Source organism: Moschus berezovskii, chromosome 15 (genome assembly GCF_049115385.1).
Source record: "Moschus berezovskii isolate FMDL1 chromosome 15, NW_MosBer_1.0, whole genome shotgun sequence".
Classification (NCBI taxonomy): Eukaryota; Metazoa; Chordata; class Mammalia; order Artiodactyla; family Moschidae; genus Moschus; species Moschus berezovskii.
The window spans coordinates 39,203,703-39,224,506 of record NC_142474.1 but is presented as its reverse complement, the minus strand read 5'-3'; the positions used below and the strand labels follow the sequence as shown (position 1 = coordinate 39,224,506).

General features: G+C 45.3%; 1 long non-coding RNA gene across 1 annotated transcript; it reads left to right on the top strand.

Annotated features, from left to right (window-relative positions):
* Positions 1-4,218: 4,218 nt before the first annotated feature.
* On the top strand, positions 4,219-12,670 carry LOC148775420 (uncharacterized). The gene is made up of 2 exons (XR_016039233.1): positions 4,219-4,478; positions 12,232-12,670. It is a non-coding gene; the product is annotated as an uncharacterized LOC148775420 (long non-coding RNA).
* Positions 12,671-20,804: the final 8,134 nt, after the last annotated feature.

The window sequence follows — 20,804 nt, the reverse complement described above, 5'->3', positions numbered from 1 at the left end:
ATCGGTGATGCCATCCAGCCATCTCATTCTCCGTCGTCCCCTTCTCCTCCCGCCCCCAACCTGTCCCAGCATCAGAGTCTTTTCCAGTGAGTCAACTCGTCTCATGAGGTGGCCAAAGTATTGGAGTTTCAGCTTTAGCATCAGTCCCTCCAATGAACATCCAGGATTGATCTCCTTTAGAATGGACTGGTTGGATCTCCTTGCAGTATAAGGGACTCTCAAGAGTCTTCTCCAACACCACAGTTCAAAAGCATCGATTCTTCGGCGATCAGCTTTCTTCACAGTCCAACTCTCACATCCATACATGACCACAGGAAAAACCATTGCCTTGACTAGACGGACCTTGGTCGGCAAAGTAATGTCTCTGCTCATTACTCAGCCCTAAATGTTTCTTTGGGCTTAATGAAGGCAGTACTTGCCTTGAAGAGACATGAATTAATTATGGCTCTGAGTCCTCTTGAGGAGTCTCTTTTAAGATAATGCTGAGTCATGATGAATGCCTCTTGGAGCTGAGCTCTCTTTCTGGACCTGAAGTTCCCCTGTTTATAGAAAAATTGATTCATTAAATATTAAAATGGGAAGAGGGGAAAGATTCCTAAAAGAAAGACTTGACTTAAAACTATACACAGAGAACACCCCAAGGCTTAGGAACAATTAGTCTAATGGTTACAGGAGTGATTGGGTTCTGATGTGATCATTGAAAACATTGGGAATTTTGTGATTTATTAATTTCAAGTTTTTTAACTTTCTTAGAAGGGGAAACTAAGAATGTCCACACTGAAAGGTCTCATTCTCAGCTTCACCTCTCTTAGAGTGACCGAATGGAAATCCGAGTTACACACAAAGGACTGGTTTTCCTCATCCTTGGAGGAAAGGGTTATTTTGACTCACCTGATGCCTCAGGGTTCCTCAAATTCTCTTATCAAAACACACAAAGCGATTTAAGAATTACCCAGCAACAAAGAGGAGCTTAAACAACTACAGCTCTTTACTGTGTCTTATTTTTTTCTACTCTGTGGAACAAGAATTAATGCCTCATACATTTGACCTTGAGATCTTTGAGATTTTTTTCCTAAGTATCTGTTCTACTTATTTGATCCAGGAAAGTATCTGTATGCTTAAAAGTGTCTTCACAAGGGCTCTACGTTGTGCTGGTGTTGCTGTGCCCTATCTGGGCTTTCTTTGCCCACTGAAGCCGAATTAAAAAAATGATGGAAACAGAGTTTGGAGGAAAGAAAAAGGTGGTTTTAATACTCAGCCAGCAGAGGGGGGGACATACAGCAAGCTCGTGCCTCAACTGCCCCTCCTTCCCCCCCTACTCCCTCCCCCCTTCCCCCCCTACTCCCTCCCCCCTTCCCCCCTACTTCCTTCTCCCTCCCCACCCCTCCCCCCTTACCATGAGGAGTCTGGGGGATTACATAAGATGACGGCTCACAGTCACGGGGAGGTGATGAGGAAGAAAGGTGTAAAGACCTTATATTCTTCTCTTGTGTTGTTTCAAAAAAATGGTCATGGGCTGATGTCAGGTAGCCTGGTAATTGGGTCCATTGTCTTTTGTGTATGTTACTGTTCCCTCTTTCTGTAATGCAAAAAGAACTACGAGGGGTGGTCTTTGAAGAGAGCTGTAAAGGTGAGCATCAGATACAGGATGTGATTAACATAAAGCTAAAGGGGAAAGGTTGGGGGCGGGAGGAGAAGGGGACGACGGAGAATGAGATGGCTGGATGGCATCACCGACTCTGTGGACATGAGTTTGAGTGTACTCCGGGAGTTGGTGATGGACAGGGAGGCCTGGCGTGCTGTGATTCATGGGGTCGCGGAGAGTCGGACACGACTGAGCGACTGAACTGAACTGAACTGACTGAAAGGACAGAAGCAAGCTTAGTTACAGACAATAGATGAGAATCAGTTAAAGTAAAACGTAGGAGTGATCAGGCCTGCTCACTGTCCTCTTTATTTCCTTTGTTTTCAGGAAAGAAAGACTCATTCCTCCTTTTTCCTTTTTACTGCAACCCTAGGAGACACAGGCTGTATCCATCATTGAGGGCAGACAACAAACTCATGGGTTTAGTCTTTTGCAAACTTTCTCCCCCCTCCTGTGTTGGTTATGATTATAAATCACAGCCAACAAATACTATGCAGTTACTAATATGATACAAGTCAGGTTAGGAATGCCCGCATTGGGGAGCTTTTGTTGAAGAAGCTCAGCACAGCAGTGCTGGGTCGCAGTCACAGGCTGTCAACTTGAGTGTGTCTTTGGCAATGGGCACATCAAGCTGAATAGTTTCCCAGTGATCCTGGGGCTTGGGGCCAAGTGCTAGCCAAGCCCTTTAGGCATGTCTGATTCCTGTGACCATCCTCATAACCTTGCGAGCAAAGTCCTGTTTGTTCCCGTTAACCAGGCAAGGGCACTGAGTGACTGACATCTGTGACCTTGATCAAGACCATCGCTGGGACGGGCAGGTGCAGGCAGTGTGACCCGAGTATCAGCCACACACTCTGCCACTGCTCTCGAGGCTCTCCTCACACAACAGAGACGCACCTCTAAACATAACAATAATTCACAGATAACGAACTTGGGCTTTGGAGTCAGACTTTGGTTGGCATCTAGCTGAACCACTTGCTAGCAAGGTGAGCCTTTGCTCTGTGTCTTCTTATCTATGAAGCAAGAATAAGTCAACCTGTCAGGCTACTGACTTAATTAGAGACAGGGCACTAGCCAGCCAGCATGGCACTTGGGCCCTTTAGAAGGAGTTATTAATAACAATTGATTAAATATTAACAGCAAGGCATAAAAGCATAGAAAAATGTACAGCTAATAACAAAGAATTTTGGAAACTACCTTCGTGCACACAAATAATCAAGCCACAAAATCTCCATTCTTCCAGTCCACCAACCTTTGTATATTACAGAGGCAGCATCTCTGGGCACCAGGCCTCTCGGGTGTGGGTGAGCAGGAGTGGTACCATATTGATGGTCTCCTCTTCCTCCCCAGATATATCTTTTTTTTTTTTTTAAGTTCAGTCTCTATACTTTTTTATTTATGTGTATATATTTATTTATTTCTGGTTGCACTGGGTCTTTGTTGCCGCACATGGGTCTTATCTAGTTGCAGAGAACAGGGTCTCCTCTCTAGTTTCAGTGCGCAGGCTTCTCCTTGCGGAGGCTTCCCTTGTGGTGGAGCGCGTGTCTAGGCATGCAAGCTTCAGTAGCTGCTGCACGTGGGCCTAGGAGTTGTGGTGCACAGGCTTAGTTGCTCCGCGGCACGTGGGATCTTCCTGGACCAGGGATTGAACCCGTGTCCTCTGCAGTGGTAGGTAGATGTTCACCCACTGTACCACCAGGGAAGACCCATATTCTTGGTCAGGTTCAAAGTACATTCAAAGGTATTTGTGGAATAACACACTATTGATGCAGAAATTTTATCTTTTCACTCTTTGACAGGTTCAGAGGAAAGAACACTGCATCTTGAGTCCTAGAAGTTAACATAAGTCTAATAACTCTCCCTTTAACCTCCATTTTTTCACTCCTGAACTACATTCACATCTATGCAGCATTTTTGGTGTTATATTTTATATTCTACTTTGTAACATGTACATGTCATATTTGATACTAGTTTGTATGTTGCTTTCCAAGGTCGGGGCCATTGCAGACTTGATTTTCTATCATCACCCAGAACAGAGTTTTAGGTACTAATGGTTTATCAGTTGTGTCTTTAGCTTTTTGGTATAAACCACAAGATGTGCCCTCAGTAATTTGAATTGTCGCTCTAACCTGATCAGTAAGGTAAGTGTTCTTGTTTCTTCTCAAACTTAAAATTGATGGTTAAGACGCCAAGGGAGCCAAAGCAGTAGATTATGTTTTAAGTCAAGAAGCAGTTCTTCATGTCTATAAAGAATCAATACCATTATCCTTTCTGTAAACAATCCCTTAGGTATTAAATTATTTAAATGTTGGTGTTCTGAGTCATTGTTGTTCACTGGTATTATCTGATGTTCTAATGTGACAGTGAAGCCCGTTAAACCTTACATGTCTGGCTTAATGGCAAGCATGTGAAGGGAGTTCTTTTTGGATCGACTCTAACAATTGACCATTTTTACACTTTAAATGTAATACAGTGGCAGTGTAGAGCCAACTAAGATCTGATAGCAAGAACAAAATCTTTGTTTCCTTTATTACAATTATCTTTGACCCTGGCCCCTCCTGGGTCCTTGTGGGGGGTGGGATGGTGGGATGGTGTAGTTTGGACATGGGGAGCTCGTAACTGGGCTCATAGACGCTCCTTGGAGAGAAGCCACTGCTCTGAGGAGTGTCACATTCACTCTGCATTTTGTTCCCAGTGCCTGGGAGGTGGAAGCTTCCAGGATGCCTTTGGCTACGTCCCCAGTCCTGGAGGACTGATAGAAAAGGAAACTTGTCTTTGCATCTTCAGTAAATCTGTTCCTGGGAAGAGTGACTTGGAAGCCACCGGGTGCCTGGTAAGTTTCTTCTTGAGATTGTTTAACTGAGTCACACACACAAAAAATTGGTCATGCAGTAAATCATGCTCTTTATCAGAAACGAAACCAGAATGTTAGGCTCTAATCACGAAAAGGAGTGAACTTTGGTTTTGAAAATAGACAAGTTGTCCATTGATTTCATTCAACACTTACAGCAGATCCTAAATCAATAAAGCACTGCTTTTCCTTGAAACATTTCTGTCATCATCTCAGTCATCATAAAACCCAGCTCCCATGGGTCTTCTGTCTTGTGCAGGTACTTGGCTAAGAGCTGGACCCTACAACAGATCACACTGATTTCCTTATTTTGCAGAAGGTGAAATCATGGCACAGAGAGGTTATGTAACAAGCCTCTAGGTTGCACAGCTAGAAGAGCTGCACCTGGGGCTCAGATCTGGCCCCGGATTGGTCATGTCAACTGCTGTACAATATTGCTCTCAGGCAGAAGTGAGGCAGGCAAGCACAGGTATTACAGGTACTGTGACATTGCAGCTGGTGGAGCTAGGACTGGGTCCTGCCTACTCCCAGCCCGAGGTCACCTCCAGCACTTTCTGTGGTTGGAGGTCCCCACCAGGTTCGCTCCAAGGTGCTCACGGTCCTCACTCTGGTCTAGTTTTTTGCCCAGGTGATTGTGGAAAGCTGTTTTACTCCTCCCTGGTCTCAGGTGAGTGAGTGAGCATGCTACCTCAGGAGGAGGGCATGACCACCCACTCCAGGATTCTTGCCTAGAGAACCCCATGGACAGAGGAGCCTCAGTTTCCTATTTGCTAGGGTAACAAATGACCACAAACTCAGTGGCTCAAAACAGCACGCAAGGACTTCCTGGTGGTCCAGTGGCTAAAACTCTGCACTTCCAATGCAGGGGCCTGATCCCTGGTCAGGGAACTACTAGATCCCATGTGCTGCAACTGAGACCCAGCACAGCCAAATAAATAAAAATAAACAAATATTAGAAAACCCAAACAGCACACATTTCAGTATTGCAGTTCTGGGATTAGATATCCAGAGTGGGTCTCATAGGGCTAAAACCAAGGGCTTGGCAGGGCTGGTTCCTGCTGAGGGTCCTGGAAAACCTGGTTCTTCCCATTCCCCTCCACTCCGGGCCCCTCTCTCTCCAAAGCTGGGATGTAGTCCCTTCTCTCTGGTTTCTCTCCCACGAGGGCCCCTGTGGTCACACTGCTTCTTAGGGCAACGTCACCATCTCACCAGCCTTAATACGATCATGCTGATGCAGTCCTTTCTGCCATTAGGTTCACGCTTACAGACTCCAGGGATCAGGGCAGGGGCGTGACTCTGCTCATTGTAAGGTGTGTAGGAGTGAGTGTGCTGAGTCGCTTCAGTCATGTCTGACTCTGTGCAACCCCATGGACTATAGCCCACCAGGTGCCTCTGTCTGTGGGATTCTCCAGGCAAGAATCCTGGAGTGGGCTGCCATGCCCTCCTCCAGGGGATCTTCTCGACCTAGGAATCAAACCTGCATGTCTTATGTCTCCCGCATTGGCGGGAAGGTTCTTTACCACAGCGCCACTTGGAAGCCCATGTAGATAACTTCAGTTCAGTTCAGTCGCTCAGTCGTGTGCGACTCTTTGTGACCCCAGGCCTCCCTGTCCATACCAACTCCCGGAGTTCACTCAAACTCATGTCCATCGAGTCGGTGATGCCATCCAGCCATCTCATTCTCCGTCGTCCCGTCTCTTCCCGCCCCCAATCCCTCCCAGCATCAGAGTCTTTTCCAGTGAGTCAACTCGTCGCATGAGGTGGCCAAAGTATTGGAGTTTCAGCTTTAGCATCAGTCCTTCCAATGAACACCCAGGATTGATCTCCTCCAGAATGGACTGGTTGGATCTCCTTGCAGTCCAAGGGACTCTCAAGAGTCTTCTCCAGCACCACAGTTCAAAAGTATCAATTCTTCGGCGATCAGCTTTCTTCACAGTCCAACTCTCACATCCATACATGACCACGGGAAAAACCATAGCCTTGACTAGACAGACCTTTGTTGGCAAAGTAATGTCTCTGCTTTTTAATATGCTATCTAGATTGGTCATAACTTTCCTTCCAAGGAGTAAGCGTCTTTTAATTTCATGGCTGCAATCGGCATCTGCAGTGATGTTGGAGCCCCCAAAAATAAAGTCTGACACTGTTTCCCTGTTTTTCCATCTATTTCCCATGAAGGGATGGGCCCAGATGCCATGATCTTTGTTTTCTGAATGTTGAGCTTCAAGCCAACATTTTCACTTTCCTCTTTCACTATCATCAAGAGGTTTTTTAGTCCCTCTTCACTTTCTGCCATAAGGGTGGTGTCATCTGCATATCTGAGGTTATTGATATTTCTCCCAGAAATCTTGATTCCACTTGTGCTTCTTCCAGCCCAGAGTTCCTCACGATGTACTCTGCATAGAAGTTAAATAAACAGGGTGACAATATACAACCTTGACGTACTCCTTTTCCTATTTGGAACCAGTCTGTTGTTCCATGTCCAGTTCTAACTGTTGCTTCCTGACCTGCACATAGGTTTCTCAAGAGGCAGGTCAGGTGGTCTGGTATTCCCATCTCTTGAAGAATGTTCCACAGTTTATTGTGATCCACACAGTCAAAGGCTTTGGCATAGTCAATGAAGCAGAAATAGATGTTTTTCTGGAACTCTCTTGCTTTCTCCATGATCCAGCAGATGTTGGCAATTTGATCTCTGGTGCCTCTGCCTTTTCTAAAACCTGCTTGAACATCTGGAAGTTCACGGTTCACGTATTGCTGAAGCCTGGCTTGGAGAATTTTGAGCATAACTTTACTAGCGTGTGAGATGAGTGCAATTGTGCGGTAGTTTGAGCATTCTTTGGCATTGCCTTTCTTTGGGATTGGAATGAAGACTGACCTTTTCCAGTCCTGTGGCCACTGCTGAGTTTTTCAAATTTGCTGGCATATTGAGTGCAGCACTTTCACAGCATCGTCTTTCAGGATTTAAAATAGCTCAATTGGAATTCCATCACCTCCACTAGCTTTGTTTGTAGTGATGCTCTCTAAGGCCCACTTGACTTCACATTCCAAGATGTCTGGCTCCAGGTGAGTGATCACGCCATCGTGATTATCTTGGTTGTGAAGATCTTTTTTGTTCAGTTTTTCTGTGTATTCTTGCCACCTCTTCTTAATATCTTCTGCTTCTGTTAGATCCATACCATTTCTGTCCTTTATCGAGCCCCTCTTTGAATGAAATGTTCCCTTGATATCTCTAATTTTCTTGAAAAGATCTCTTGTTTTTCCTATTCTGTTGTTTTCCTCTATTTCTTTGCATTGATCACTGAGGAAGGCTTTCTTATCTCTCTTTGCTATTCTTTGGAACTCTGCATTCAGATGCTTATATCTTTCCTTCTCTCCACTGCTTTTCACTTCTCTTCTTTTCACAGCTATTTGTAAGGCCTCCTCAGACAGCCATTTTGCTTTTTTGCAATTCTTTTCCATGGGGATGGTCTTGGTCCCTGTCTCCTGTACAATGTCACGAACCTCCGTCCATAGTTCATCAGGCACTCTATCTATCAGTTCTAGTCCCTTAAATCTATTTCTCACTTCCACTGTATAATCATAAGGGATTTGATTGAGGTCATATCTGAATGGTCTAGTGGTTTTCCCTACTTTCTTCAATTTAAGTCTGAATTTGGCAATAAGCAGTTCATGATCTGAGCCACAGTCAGCTCCTGGTCTTATTTTTGCTAACTGTATAGAGCTTCTCCATCTTTGGCTGCAAAGAATAGAATCAATCTGATTTCGGTGTTGACCATCTGATGATGTCCATGTGTAGAGGCTTCTCTTGTGTTGTTGGAAGAGGGTGTTTGCTATGACCAGTGCATTCTCTTGACAAAACTCTATTAGCCTTTGCCCTGCTTCATTCCGTGCTCCAAGGCCAAATTTGCCTGTTACTCCAGGTGTTTCTTGACTTCCTACTTTTGCATTCCAGTCCCCTGTAATGAAAAGGACATCTTTTTTGGGTGTTAGTTCTAAAAGGTCTTGTAGGTCTTCATAGAACCATTCAACTTTGGCTTCTTCAGCATTACTGGTTGGGGCATAGGCTTGGATTACTGTAATATTGAATGGTTTGCCTTGGAAACGAACAGAAATCATTCTGGCGTTTTTAAGATTGCATCCAAGTACTGCATTTCGGACTGTTTTGTTGACCATGATGGCTACTTCATTTCTTCTAAGGGATTCCTGCCCACAGTAGTAGATATAATGGTCATCTGAGTTAAATTCACCCATTCCAGTCCATTTTAGTTCACTGATTCCTAGAATGTCTACGTTCACTCTTGCCATCTCCTGTTTGACCACTTCCAGTTTTCCTTGATTCATGGTTCACACAAAATCTACAATGCTCTGCAAGGTTGGTTCATACCCAATTTCCTTGTTTTTTTTTTTTTCTCTATGTTTTTGACTTTAAGTTCTTATTTTCCTCTCCTGCTAGAGCAGCTGATGGAGAATGAAAGAAATTTAAAAAGTAAATATTCAAGTGAGTTATAATAGCTGAGCTTGGGTGTCTTTGCACCCAAGATATGCACCCAGAGGAATAGCTTGGGCAGCTCTGGGCAGCTCTGGGCACCCCACCCCATAGAGGAGCAGAATATGACTTTCTCTCATTTCCAAGTTTTACACAGGTGAGATGCAGGTTTACTGTGTGGATCCTGTGGCTGAGGTGAGTCATGTGAGCAGCGCCCCCTCGCTCCCTGCCCTCCCTGCGCCCCACCTGCTCCGTCAGTGATGCCGCACAGAGAATGAACGCTAAGTCAGATGGCGTCCTCGCCCCATGCTGGGGGAGCATCTCCTTCAGTCCTGGACCACTCATTTCCTCCTGTCCTCACACAGCTTCTCACTGCACTCAGGAACAGAACTGAGTTTCTCTCCTGTCTCCTCCCACACGGCTGGAACGAGGGGCCAGTGCTGTCTTCTCTTCCTCATTCCGCCTTCCCGAGTCTATGGAAAATTACATTAGAAGTGTGTGTGTGGGGGAGACACATTTCCAAGATGGAAAAACAACTTGGTTCATACTTTGGAGGATGTGCGTTTGCGTGGTTCTCAACCCCGAGTCTTTCTTTCCTTTCAAACGCCTGCCTGCTTGTTTCCTTGTGGTCATTCAGTCCAGCTAAGAAAATCAGAGACCACAGAACTAGGTAAATAAATAAAGAAAACTCAGTGTGTCCATGTTTGTATGGCTATTGCTTTTACATTCCATTTTCCCCCTCTTGCAGGTGATTTCTCTGATGGAACTGTTCTCCTAGCCGGCTATCATGGTTTATTCCATGTGTCACATTTTCCGTGACAGATGGAATAAATGTGCCCAGAAACATGCTCAAACACTGTTCTTGATGTTTCTGTGAAACTGTTTATGGGTGAGGGTAATGTTGAAATGGTCAGACCCTGAGTGAAGCAGGTGCCCACCCCCCCAAATGTGGTGGGTCTCATCCAATCAGTCGAAAGCCTGGACTGAGCTCCCTGGACCAAGAGGGAATTGTCCAGCAGACATCCTTGAGCTCCAGCTGCCCTGGCCTCCAGCCCACTGGCCTCCCCCATCCTGAGGGGGTTTACCAAGTCTCCATAATCACATGAGCCAATTTCTTGGAATAAATTTCTCTCTCTCTCTCTCTATATATATATATATATATTGGATTCTGCTGGTTCTCTTTGGTTCTGTTTCTCTGGAGAACCCTGGCCTTTTTCTCAAACATTTAACTTGCCTTTGAAGACAGGACGGGGTGGCCCTTTCTGAGCTGGGAGGGGCAGGAATGACAAGCACACTCAGTACTGCTCTCTGCATTGTGAGGAGGTGGGGGTGGGGCAGAGGACCTCCTCCCAGGTGGCCAGGCTCAGTGTCCACCCTGTCACTTCCCACCTGGGTGGGCGTGTGTGGCTCATGTGACAGACTCCGTGAAGTGTAGTGAGTTGTTTCCAGCATGGTATCATAGGTATGGCTGGGTAGATGCACCATGATGAGGATAATTAGGAAAAAGTCAGCCAGGTTTTGCTCTAGAAACTGTGCTGGAATTCCTTTGTGAGTTCCTTTGTGAATTGTGAGTTCCTTCCTCAGAATTCCTTTGTGAGGAATCAGGAAAGACCACTGTAGAAATGTCCCTTGACTGCATTGCAAAAAGGAGCGTTTCTGGTCACAAAAAAATTGTTTAATAGGTTTGACCTTACACACAGGGAATTAAGCATTAAATGGACTGAATGTTACATTGCCTCATGTGAACTTGCTTGAGGTTTCATAATTCTTCCTGGATAAAGGTAAGCTTTCATAATTCACAGCTGAGATTTTTTTTGGAGAAATTTTTATTTTATTAAACTTTTATTTATTTAATTTTGGGCCATGCTGTGTGGCATGTGGGATCTTGGCTTTCCAACAAGTGACCCAATCCATGCCCCCTGCAGTGGGCGCACAGACTCCTAACCACTGGACTCCCAGGGAATCCCCTTAGAGACGTCTTTAAATAAAAATCTTTCATGAGTGAATATTTGGAATGTTACCATAGGGTGTCAATGTATGTTAAGAGATTAACATTACTAACTCAACACAAAAAAATAAATGCAGATAAAAAATAGGAGAAGGAGCTGACAGCATTTCTTTAAAAAAGGTACACAAGTGGCCAAAAAGGCCATGAAGAGATGCTGGACATCGCTATTCACGGGATATGCCAATCAAACCCACAGTGAGATGATACCACTTACACATGTCAGAATGGCTATTACCAAAACCAAAAAAACCCAAAAAAACCCCAAAAAACTTAAAACAGAAAATAGCAAGTGTTGTGAAGATGTGGAGATTGGAACAGTTGTACTCTTCTGGTGGGCATGAAAACAGTACAGCCACCATAAAAACAGAATGATAGCTTCTCAAAAATTAAATATACAATTCGTATATGATCCAGCAAATTCACTTATGGGTATTTACCCAAAACAATGTTAAGCAGAAACTCAAGCAGATATTTGCACACCCATGTTCATAGCATTACTCACAATAGCTAAAACAGGGTAGTGATGGTCGTTCAGTGGCTAAGCCATGTCCAACTCTTCCAATCCCATGGACTGTAACCCATCAGGCTCCTCTGTCCATGAGATTTCCCAGACAAGAATACTGCAGTGGGTTGCCATTCCCTTCTCCAGGGGATCTTTCCAACCCAGAGATTGAACGCAAGTCTCTTGTGTCGCCTGCATTGCAGGCAGATTCTTTATTGACTGAGCCACCAGGGAAGCCCACTAAAACATAGAAGCCACCCAGTGTCTACTGGCAAATGAATAGAGAAGTAAAACTGGGTAGAAACACACAGTGGAATATTATTCGGCTTTGAAAAAGAAGGAAATTCTGACACATGTTACCACACAGATGAAGACTTTATGTTAAGTGAAAAAAGCCAGTCACAAAAAGACAAATACTGTATGAATCCTTGAGGAATCATTACTTGAGGTCCCTAGAGAATCAAGTAATAGAGACAGAAAGTAGGATGGTCGGGGCCAGGGTCTGGGGATAAGGGGGAACAGGGAGTTGTTGAGTAATAGGAACAGACTTTCAGTTTGGGAGGCTGAGAAAGTTCTGGTAATGGTTTACAACAATGTGAATTAACGCCACTGAGTATGCACTTAAAATTGATTAAAATGGTAAACTTTATGTTATGTATATTTTACCAAGGTAATGAAAAGACGTTATTTCTTTCAATCTTAACCTCCTTGTCCTGATGTTGTATTTTTTTTTTTTTTTTAGACTCTGGCAACGTCATACTTTCAGTTGCTGAAAGCAGCTTCTTCATGAATTGACTATACAGGTCAATTTCCCAATGTGTTAATCATCTCTGCTAAAAATACAGCTGTGCACTGGGAATGTTTTCCAGGAAGTCTAAGAATCCTAGATCAAAGTTGCGTTTTATGGTCCCTGAGAAATAATGGCCTTGTTCAAAGTTTCAGGGAGGCGACATTGAGCGTTTAGCCCTGTGTGCATGGCTTTAGGGTTTCGAAACATGAGCCCTGGCTGCTATGCTGCCCACATGACCCTAAACAGGAGGGCACAAAGCTCTTATTTACCCTCGTGTACCCTCGGAAGTCTAACATTAAGTTTTGGTGAATAAATTGTTGAATGTCTTTTCCACTTCACTTCTGGGTGGATTAATCTTGGAGACGTTAAATTCTTTCTTTCGGATACTGAATCTGTGTTCTGGGTCCTCGCTGATATCCGTGTTCATCTGTGTTTCAGTTCTGTGTTTCAGAACTGTGATACAGTTCTGGGCTGTATGCTGGGACCTGGTGACTCCAGCCTCACCCCAGAGGGCTGGCAGCTTAGCCCTCGAGGCTCCAGGTGGAGCCTTGATCTTGGAGTCTGGCCTCCAGAGCTGGCAAAGTCTATGCTGGTAGTTTGTAAGCCTCTCAGTCTGTGTTCTGTCACAGCAGGCTGCACAGAACCCAGGCACTGCCACGTTTTCCACGGCCCAACCTCCCTCAGCCTGTCGGTAAGAGGGACGAACACTAGAGTCTGCTCCTTTGGGAGCCTCTCGCTCCATCAAATGAGGTGATTTCCAGCAGTACCTGCCCTGTGCAGCCCTGGACACACTTGAGCTCCTTCTGGGTCCTCAGCTCCGTGCACTGTGACCCCTTGTACCGATGTAGATGAAACTCTGTAGCATTGGTGATTATAACTGGTTCATATTGATCCACGCTGACTTTTGAAAATCTCACACTAATGCAAACCAGTAGTCATGTATGGACGTGAGAGTTGGACCATAAAGAAAGCTAAGCCAAAGAACTGATGCTTTTGAACTGCAGTGTTGGAGAAAACTCTTGAGAGTCCCTTGGACTGCAAGGAGTCTGTCCTAAAGGAAATCAATCCTGAATATCCATTGGAAGGACTGATGCTGAAGCTGAAATGCCAATACTCTGGCCACCTGATATGAAGAATTGACTCATTGGAAAAGATCCTTATGCTGGGAAAGATCGAAGGTGGGAGGAGAAGGGGACGACAGAGGATGAGATGGTTGGATGGCATCACCAACTCGGTGGACATGAGTCTGAGTAACTCTGGGAGTTGACGATGGACAGGGAAGCCTGGTGTGCTGCAGTCCATGGGGTCACAAAGAGTTGGACCTGACTGAGCAACTGAAACTGAATTGAGCTGAATGCAAACCTTGCCCTTTCGTGGTAGAGGGCAGGCAGCTCTGGAGGCAAGCTATGACCCCTTCAATCCTTTTATTCCAAGTCACTGCTGTAGCACAAGGAATCACGTGCTGTGGTGAAGGCCTCCTCATGTCCAGTGTTGTTGGATAAATAATACACCTTGGGCACTTTTACTTGTGTCACCCTGACATTTCCCGATGCACAGACTTACACGAGGCCACCAGAGGGAGTGTGACGCTGGACCACACACGCACACACGCACAGCCTGGTCCCATTCATCCTGTCATCCGCAGGAGGATGCCGCGGCTCAGCCTCTGACCCCGCCAGCTGTGTCCAGCATGAAGGGCTAATCAGGAAAATGCAAATGAACGAGGAAGAGAAGCGGGCAGGTTCCTGGGCTGACAGTATCTCTCGGGGGGCCAGCACAAATCAGGAGCACAAGCAACAGATTGTTCTTTTCTCCAAGGAAGCAAAAGAGACCAACACCATGAATTGTCATGGAAATGCAAACCTTTCCCGCCTGGGAGCAGTGGTTGATGCTGCCCCGGGTGGAGAACAGCATACCCTCTGCCCACTGCTGGGAATCGCAGGGTTCACCCAGGGAATCGCTGGGAATTGCTAGGTCACCAGACCTCCTCTGACCTATTACCACCCCTTGACCTGGTCCAGTGAGACCGTGGTTCCCCTCATTCCAAACCTGGGTACCCGGGTCTGGCCGGGTCTCGGTTGGTTGGGTCCATCTTTGCCCTGAGGGTTCCCCCACCCCAGCCAGGCGACCCGCAGGACAAGTGTGCTGTGTGGAATGAGTCCTGCTGAGAGTTGAGTGGGCAGGACATCCTCTCCCACATGCCAGCAGGGCTCCCAGGCTTGGCACTCGTGGCCCACTGGCCTCACACAGCCACACGAGAGGGTGCAAACAGAACCCAGACTGAGCAGGTCAGGGCCTGGCCGGGAGCGGGGCACAGAGCTGGGCTGAGAGTACCACAGGACCGAAACCCTGGCTGGGTCACCCTCCCAAGTTTCTTACTCAGTCTGGAGCTCAGTTTAGTTACCGGTTAGGAAGAAACCCCCTTCAACAGGCAGGATGCTGAGCCTGACAGCCCTGGACTTGCCCTGTTTTCAAAACCCTGAACGGCATCCTTCCGACAGCCCCTTGCTCACAAGCACTTGCTCTCTGGGTCCAAGTGTAACTATTTGTCTTCCAAATTTTACTTATTTATTTATTTTTGATAGATAAAAATTGTGGTTGGTGATGGACAGGGAGGCCTGGCGTGCTGCGGTTCATGGGGTCGCAAAGAGTCGGTCACGACTGAGCGACTGAACTGAACAGAAGATGTATGATGTGGTGGTTTGTTACACGTACATTGTGAAATGATCACCACAATCGAGTTAATTAACACATCCATCACCTTCCATAATTATGTTTTTACTTTATTTTTGTGGTGAGAACACTTAAGATCCACTCTTCCACTCTTTTAGCAAATTTCAAGTATACAATGCACTACTGCTAACATACTGTTGACCATGGGAAGTTTGAAGAAACCAAAACCTGTGTGCTAATATGTCTCTGGTCAATAGTGTGTTAACTAGAGTCTCAACTGTGGTTCAACCCCAGGGCTTATGCACCCAATGATGGAAGTGTATGCCCTTTGACCACCACCCCCCTGACCCTTAGCCCCGGCCCCAGGAGACCACCCCTCCACTCTCTACTCTTGGAGTTTGATTTTTTTGTTTTTTTAGATTCCACAGGCTAAACCACACTCTCTGAAAGGTGATTATCTGCTTAAAAAAGAGAAGAATACAAAATAAGGATATCATGTGTCAGAAAATCTATACAAACAAGGGGCTGGGATCCGGTGGACTCCTGGACTCTGGAGGACACGCTTGGGTCTGCTCTAGGACCATCTAGCAGGAGGGTGGCTCTTTCCTTGCCCACGTGGGTTCTTCTGGCATCTCCTCCAGAAAGCTTCGAGCCTTTCCTAAGGGATACAGGGACTCCAGGGCAGGCTGGGGACTCAAATTCACATGGTTGGCAGCACTGATTTCCTGGGATTGCCTGTGTCCTTCTGCATCCAATAGATGGCGGGGAGCTGCCTGACGCTGACCCTCAGAGAAATGATGGAGCACGCAGGTAACTCCCAGAAAACTGGAGGGGCACGAACCCTGTGGTGCCAGAGATCAGAAGCTTCACCCATGAGAGGGTGGGGTGGAGGGATCAAAGCCTGGATGGAGTGACTGGCACCAAGCTGGGCCCAGCAGAGCTCCTGACACAAGGCCTCTGTGTCCCCCCTTTCTGTGATTACAGGGAACAGCCTTCATTCAGCCTCCATGACCTTCCCTGAGTCCCAGTGGGGAGATTCAAGCAGTCCTTAACTAGGGAAAGGAGGGGAGGTGAGACCAGGTAGAAGCAGTCAAGAGCAGCCTCGGGGCAGGGTCCTGTTTTCCCATCAATGGATACATACAACCATGTCTTTGAGCTCTTTTGCTCAAGGCTGAAAACCCTGTAGGTGGGAGAAGTTAACAATTAATAATGGTATGGCTGCCCACAAGCATGGAGACCCCAGACTAGCTGACCTGAAGGTTGACGACGCTGACCCCTACTTACCTTACCACCCATCCATCAGCAGAATGTCCGTGGACTGGTCATGCCCTCTTTAAACAATTACTATAAAACTTCTCGCTATGTCCCTAAGTTGGGATATTTGGTTTTGAAGGCCTGAGCCCATCGTGTCTCCCTGTGCCTGCAAAGCAGTAAAGCCATCCTTTCCTACTTCATCCAAAACTCTGTCCCTGAGGTTTGATTTGGCACCAGTGTACAGACAAGCCAAGCTTTCGGCATCATGCCCGCAGGGAGTGGGGTCTGTGTGCTGCCCGGTGAGCACAGGGCAGAGGGAAGGGTGAGCTGGGAATGACAGTCACGGTCCCTGCCCTGATCTCAGATGGCTCGGGGATCGTGTCCCCATCTGCCAAGGGGGCTAGAAACCATTACACCTCAGAAGCTGTTCCGAGGATTAGGTGAGTTCATATTTGCAGAAGGCTTAAAACAGTGGCTGGCAAGCAGTATACACAAAGGTTTACTCAATGCAGAAAATAATGAAAATCAATGACCTGTATATTGAAAATCCCAAGGAATCCACTAAAAATTGTGAGAAGTAATAAATGAGTTCAGCCAGGTTGCAGGATAGAAGATCAATATTTAAAAATCAATTGTGTTTCTATGAACTTGCAATGAGCATCCTGAAAATGAAATTAAGGAAACGACTCCACTCACAATAGCCTGAAAATAAATAAAATACTGGGAATAAATTTAACAAAAGGTGTACAAGGCAGGTGTTTTGAAAACTACCAATGCTGAAAGAAACTTGAGAAAATCTAAGTACAGACATACCTCATTTTATCCAGCTTTGCTTCATTGTGCTTTTCACAAACTGAAGGTTTGTGTCAGCTCTGCATCCAGCAGGCCTAATGGCAGTGTTTTCCCAACAGCATTTGCTTACTTCATGTTTCTGTGTCACATTTTGGTGGTTCTCACAATGTTTCAACTGTTTTTGTATTTGCTATGGGATCTGTGATCTGTGGTCTTTGATGTCACTGCTATGACTTGCTGAAATTTCAGATGATGGTTAGCATTTTTTGAGTAATAACGTATTATTTAAAGCATGTATGTTATTTTTTTGACATAATGCTATTGTACACTTAATAAACTACAGTATAAACTACACTTTTATATGCACTAGGAAGCCCCAAATTTTTTATGACTGACTTTATTGGGCTTCCCTGATGACGCAGACGGTAAAGAAACTACTTATAATGCAGGAGACCTGGGTTCAATCCCTGGGTCAAGAAGATACCCTGGAGAAAGGCATGGCAACACTCCAGTATTCTTGCCTGGAGGACTCCATGGACAGAGGAGTCTGGTGGGCTACAGTCCATGGGGTCAAAAAGAGTCAGATACGACCAAGCAGCTAACACTTTGAATTTCATCATGTTTTCAAGAAACAGGCAATGGATGGAAATATAATTTTCATATTTTTATGAAACTGCAGTACACTCTCAAATGATCTACAGATTCAATGCAATCCCTATCAGAACCCCAGCTCTCCGCCCTGTAAAAATCGACAGGCTGATTCTAAAATTTATATGAAAATTGCAAAGGACCCAGAATAGCCAAAAGAATTCTGAAGAAGAACAAATTTAGATTCACATTTCCTGATTTTAAAACATACTTAAAAGCAATGGTGACCGAACACTGTAGTGTTGACATAAGGGTTGATCAGTGGAATAGAACTGAGGGTCTGTAAATGGATTCTCACATACACAGAGAGCTGATTTTTGTAAACGTGACACTGACTTAGTTCTGCAACTTGGGAAAACACAGCTATTGGGGTCTGCAGTGAACACAGGGAGAGAGATGGGGACAGATTCAAGTCCAGACGACCAGGGTCCTAGTCTGACCACTTCCATTTTTCATGAGAAATTGGGATTTTAAAAAATGTGGCAAAACAACTATTCTCCAATAATTTTTTTTTAAATGTGAAATCTCTAGGCAACATTTAACTGATAAGTAGATAAAAATGTAAGCTTTCAGAAGAGTGTTCTGTACCACTATTTTTAACAGAACAGAGAAGAGATGGCAGAATCACTCAAAAGATTTAACAAATAAAATTCACAGCATACAAAGGAGCCTCTCTTTGGCAAGTGATAAAACGACACGTCTATCAGAACAGACTCTAAAGAGCTTCTCAAGATTTTCAATGCACTTCAGGAATGGAAACCTGTTTTGGGGGTAGAAACAGCTCTGTTCTGTGCTGGAATCAACATTTGCAAGCCACGCTGGACCCTGGAGAGCCTCACGTGCATGCGAAAAACTCAGGAATGGCCCCCTCCACTCTCTGAAATGCACCTGCTGGATGTAGGAAATAGTCCCCCATGACCCCACAAGGCAGCGTGTTTGACTTGGAGGCCCATGCGCTTCAGATGGCACTCGAGGACGCATTCCATGTAAGCACTCATCCTGGCAGCTGCAAGACTGGTGGTCCCAGGCAAACCCGAGGGTTTTCTTAAATGTAATTTCTGGAATGAGATCACACTCCCAAGACTGCGTCTGATTTCTTCTGGGAAATCAGCAAGCTAGTGGAAAGGAGTACCTGACCACGTTCTGTCAGCCCATAGGAAAGTGATAGAGGGCTAGTCTTCCAAACAGAGATGTGTTTTGGTGACCTGTATACAGATGGGCTAATTAAAAATTATATTGAGAGTCACATTTTTAAGTTTGATATTGTCGTTCAGTACATATTATGTTTTCCTCACAGTCCATATGTCCCATATATGTTCATTGTAATGAAAACTATTAAAACACTTACCCTCTGTGCAGATACGCATTTCTCAGTGACATGCTTTGTCTGTTTCTGTTCCAATTTCTCTTTCTCCCTGTCTCCCTCAGATGTATATCAAGGCATATTAAGCTTTCCTGGCTTAGTCGTAAAGAGTCTGCCTACCAGTGCAGGCGGTTCAGGAGATGTGGGTTTGACCTCTGGGTTGGTAAAATCGCCTGGAGAAGGGCATGGCAACAACTCGAGTATTCTTGCCTGGAGAATTCCATGGACAGAGAAGCCTGGTGGGCTACAGTCCATGGGGTCACAAAGAGTCGGAAATAAGTGAGTGGTTGAGCTCACATGCACATGTTAAGATTAGACAATTTGGCAGTGGAATTCTAGAGAAATATGATACCCTGTCTAAAAAACCTCTGATATTGATGATAAGTTTAGACATTTTCTTTTTTTTAGGTATATTATTAATGACTTGAAATCACATAGTTTTTAAATAAAACATTACACATAGTCTATTCTTTCGGTTATGTACGTAGCATTTAGGGTCAGCAAGATAATTCAATATGTAAATATATTTAAGATATTTTAATATAACATCTGCTGTCCTCTGTAATATAGGTTGAAATCTTCTTCGGTATTTTATTTTAAAGTATCATGATGAGAAGTGTTGTTGTGTACTGACTTAGTTTTGTGTGCAATCGATTGATTTCTTGGTTGCATAAAACACACATAGCCTGTTCCCATCTGAAATGTGGCAGGAAGGAAATTAGGAAGGATGAGGAGGCTGTGTAACTGTATTAGTAAAGGCTCTTTATTGAGCATCACAGAAACGCAACGTGAACTAGGTTGATGAACACATGGTAGTGGTTGGTTGGTTGATTATTTTTTTGAGTCCCACCCGGAAGTCCAGGGTGGCTCCGATGCAGCTCAGCTGATCCGGGCTGATGCTGTCAGAGCTCCTGCCCCTTCCGTCTCCGGGTTCTGCCTCATCCTTAGGTAGATAGGCTTCACTTGGTGGGAAAGATAGGGGACAGAAAGGTAGTGACCCCAAAGGGAAACAACTATCCTCAGCTTGTGCATGTCTCAGAATGATGGGGCCTGGGACGGCGGCCCCCTGCTTTGTGTCCCGATGAGTTGTGGAAGAATCTGAAGTTAGCCAGTGGTGCTGGGAGTCTTCCTGCAGAGAGAAAACCTGAGTTCCATTTAACCAACCATGTGTCTTTCTGATACAAAGGGATTTACCCTTGAAAGCGAAGGTGAACTTTATAGGAAAGGATAAAGTATACCGGACAAGAAAGGAGAAAATAAAATCACAGGAGAGTGAGAATAGGCAGGGAAAATAGAGGAAAAGCAACACTGTGACCAGGAATACACAGAACACAAGGCTTCTAGCAATGGCTGACTATCCCCATGGGCAGACAGAGAGGAGTCGTCTACTTCACGTCTGAGGGCTGGAGACAGACAAGGGGGTCTGGGGGTAATTCACGTTACAAGGTCCACTGGGCTCCTCTCTGTTACCCTTTCCCTATTATAGTCCCCTTTCAGAGAACACGAGAAGTCTTTAAACATAAGAAACCAGCTCTTTGTCAATATTTAAAGAGCAAGTTTGATCTTGGCAAAGATGTAAAAACCTTTAATTATGTGTTTTCTGTTTCCTGACTTCAGTTACCATTCAGTTCAGTTCAGTTCAGTTGCTCAGTCGTGTCTGACTCCTTGCGACCCCATGAATCACAGTACGCCAGGCCTCCCTATCCATCACCAACTCCCAGAGTTCACTCAAACCCAGGTCCATCGAGTCGGTGATGCCATCCAGCCATCTCATTCTCTGTCGTCCCTGTCTCCT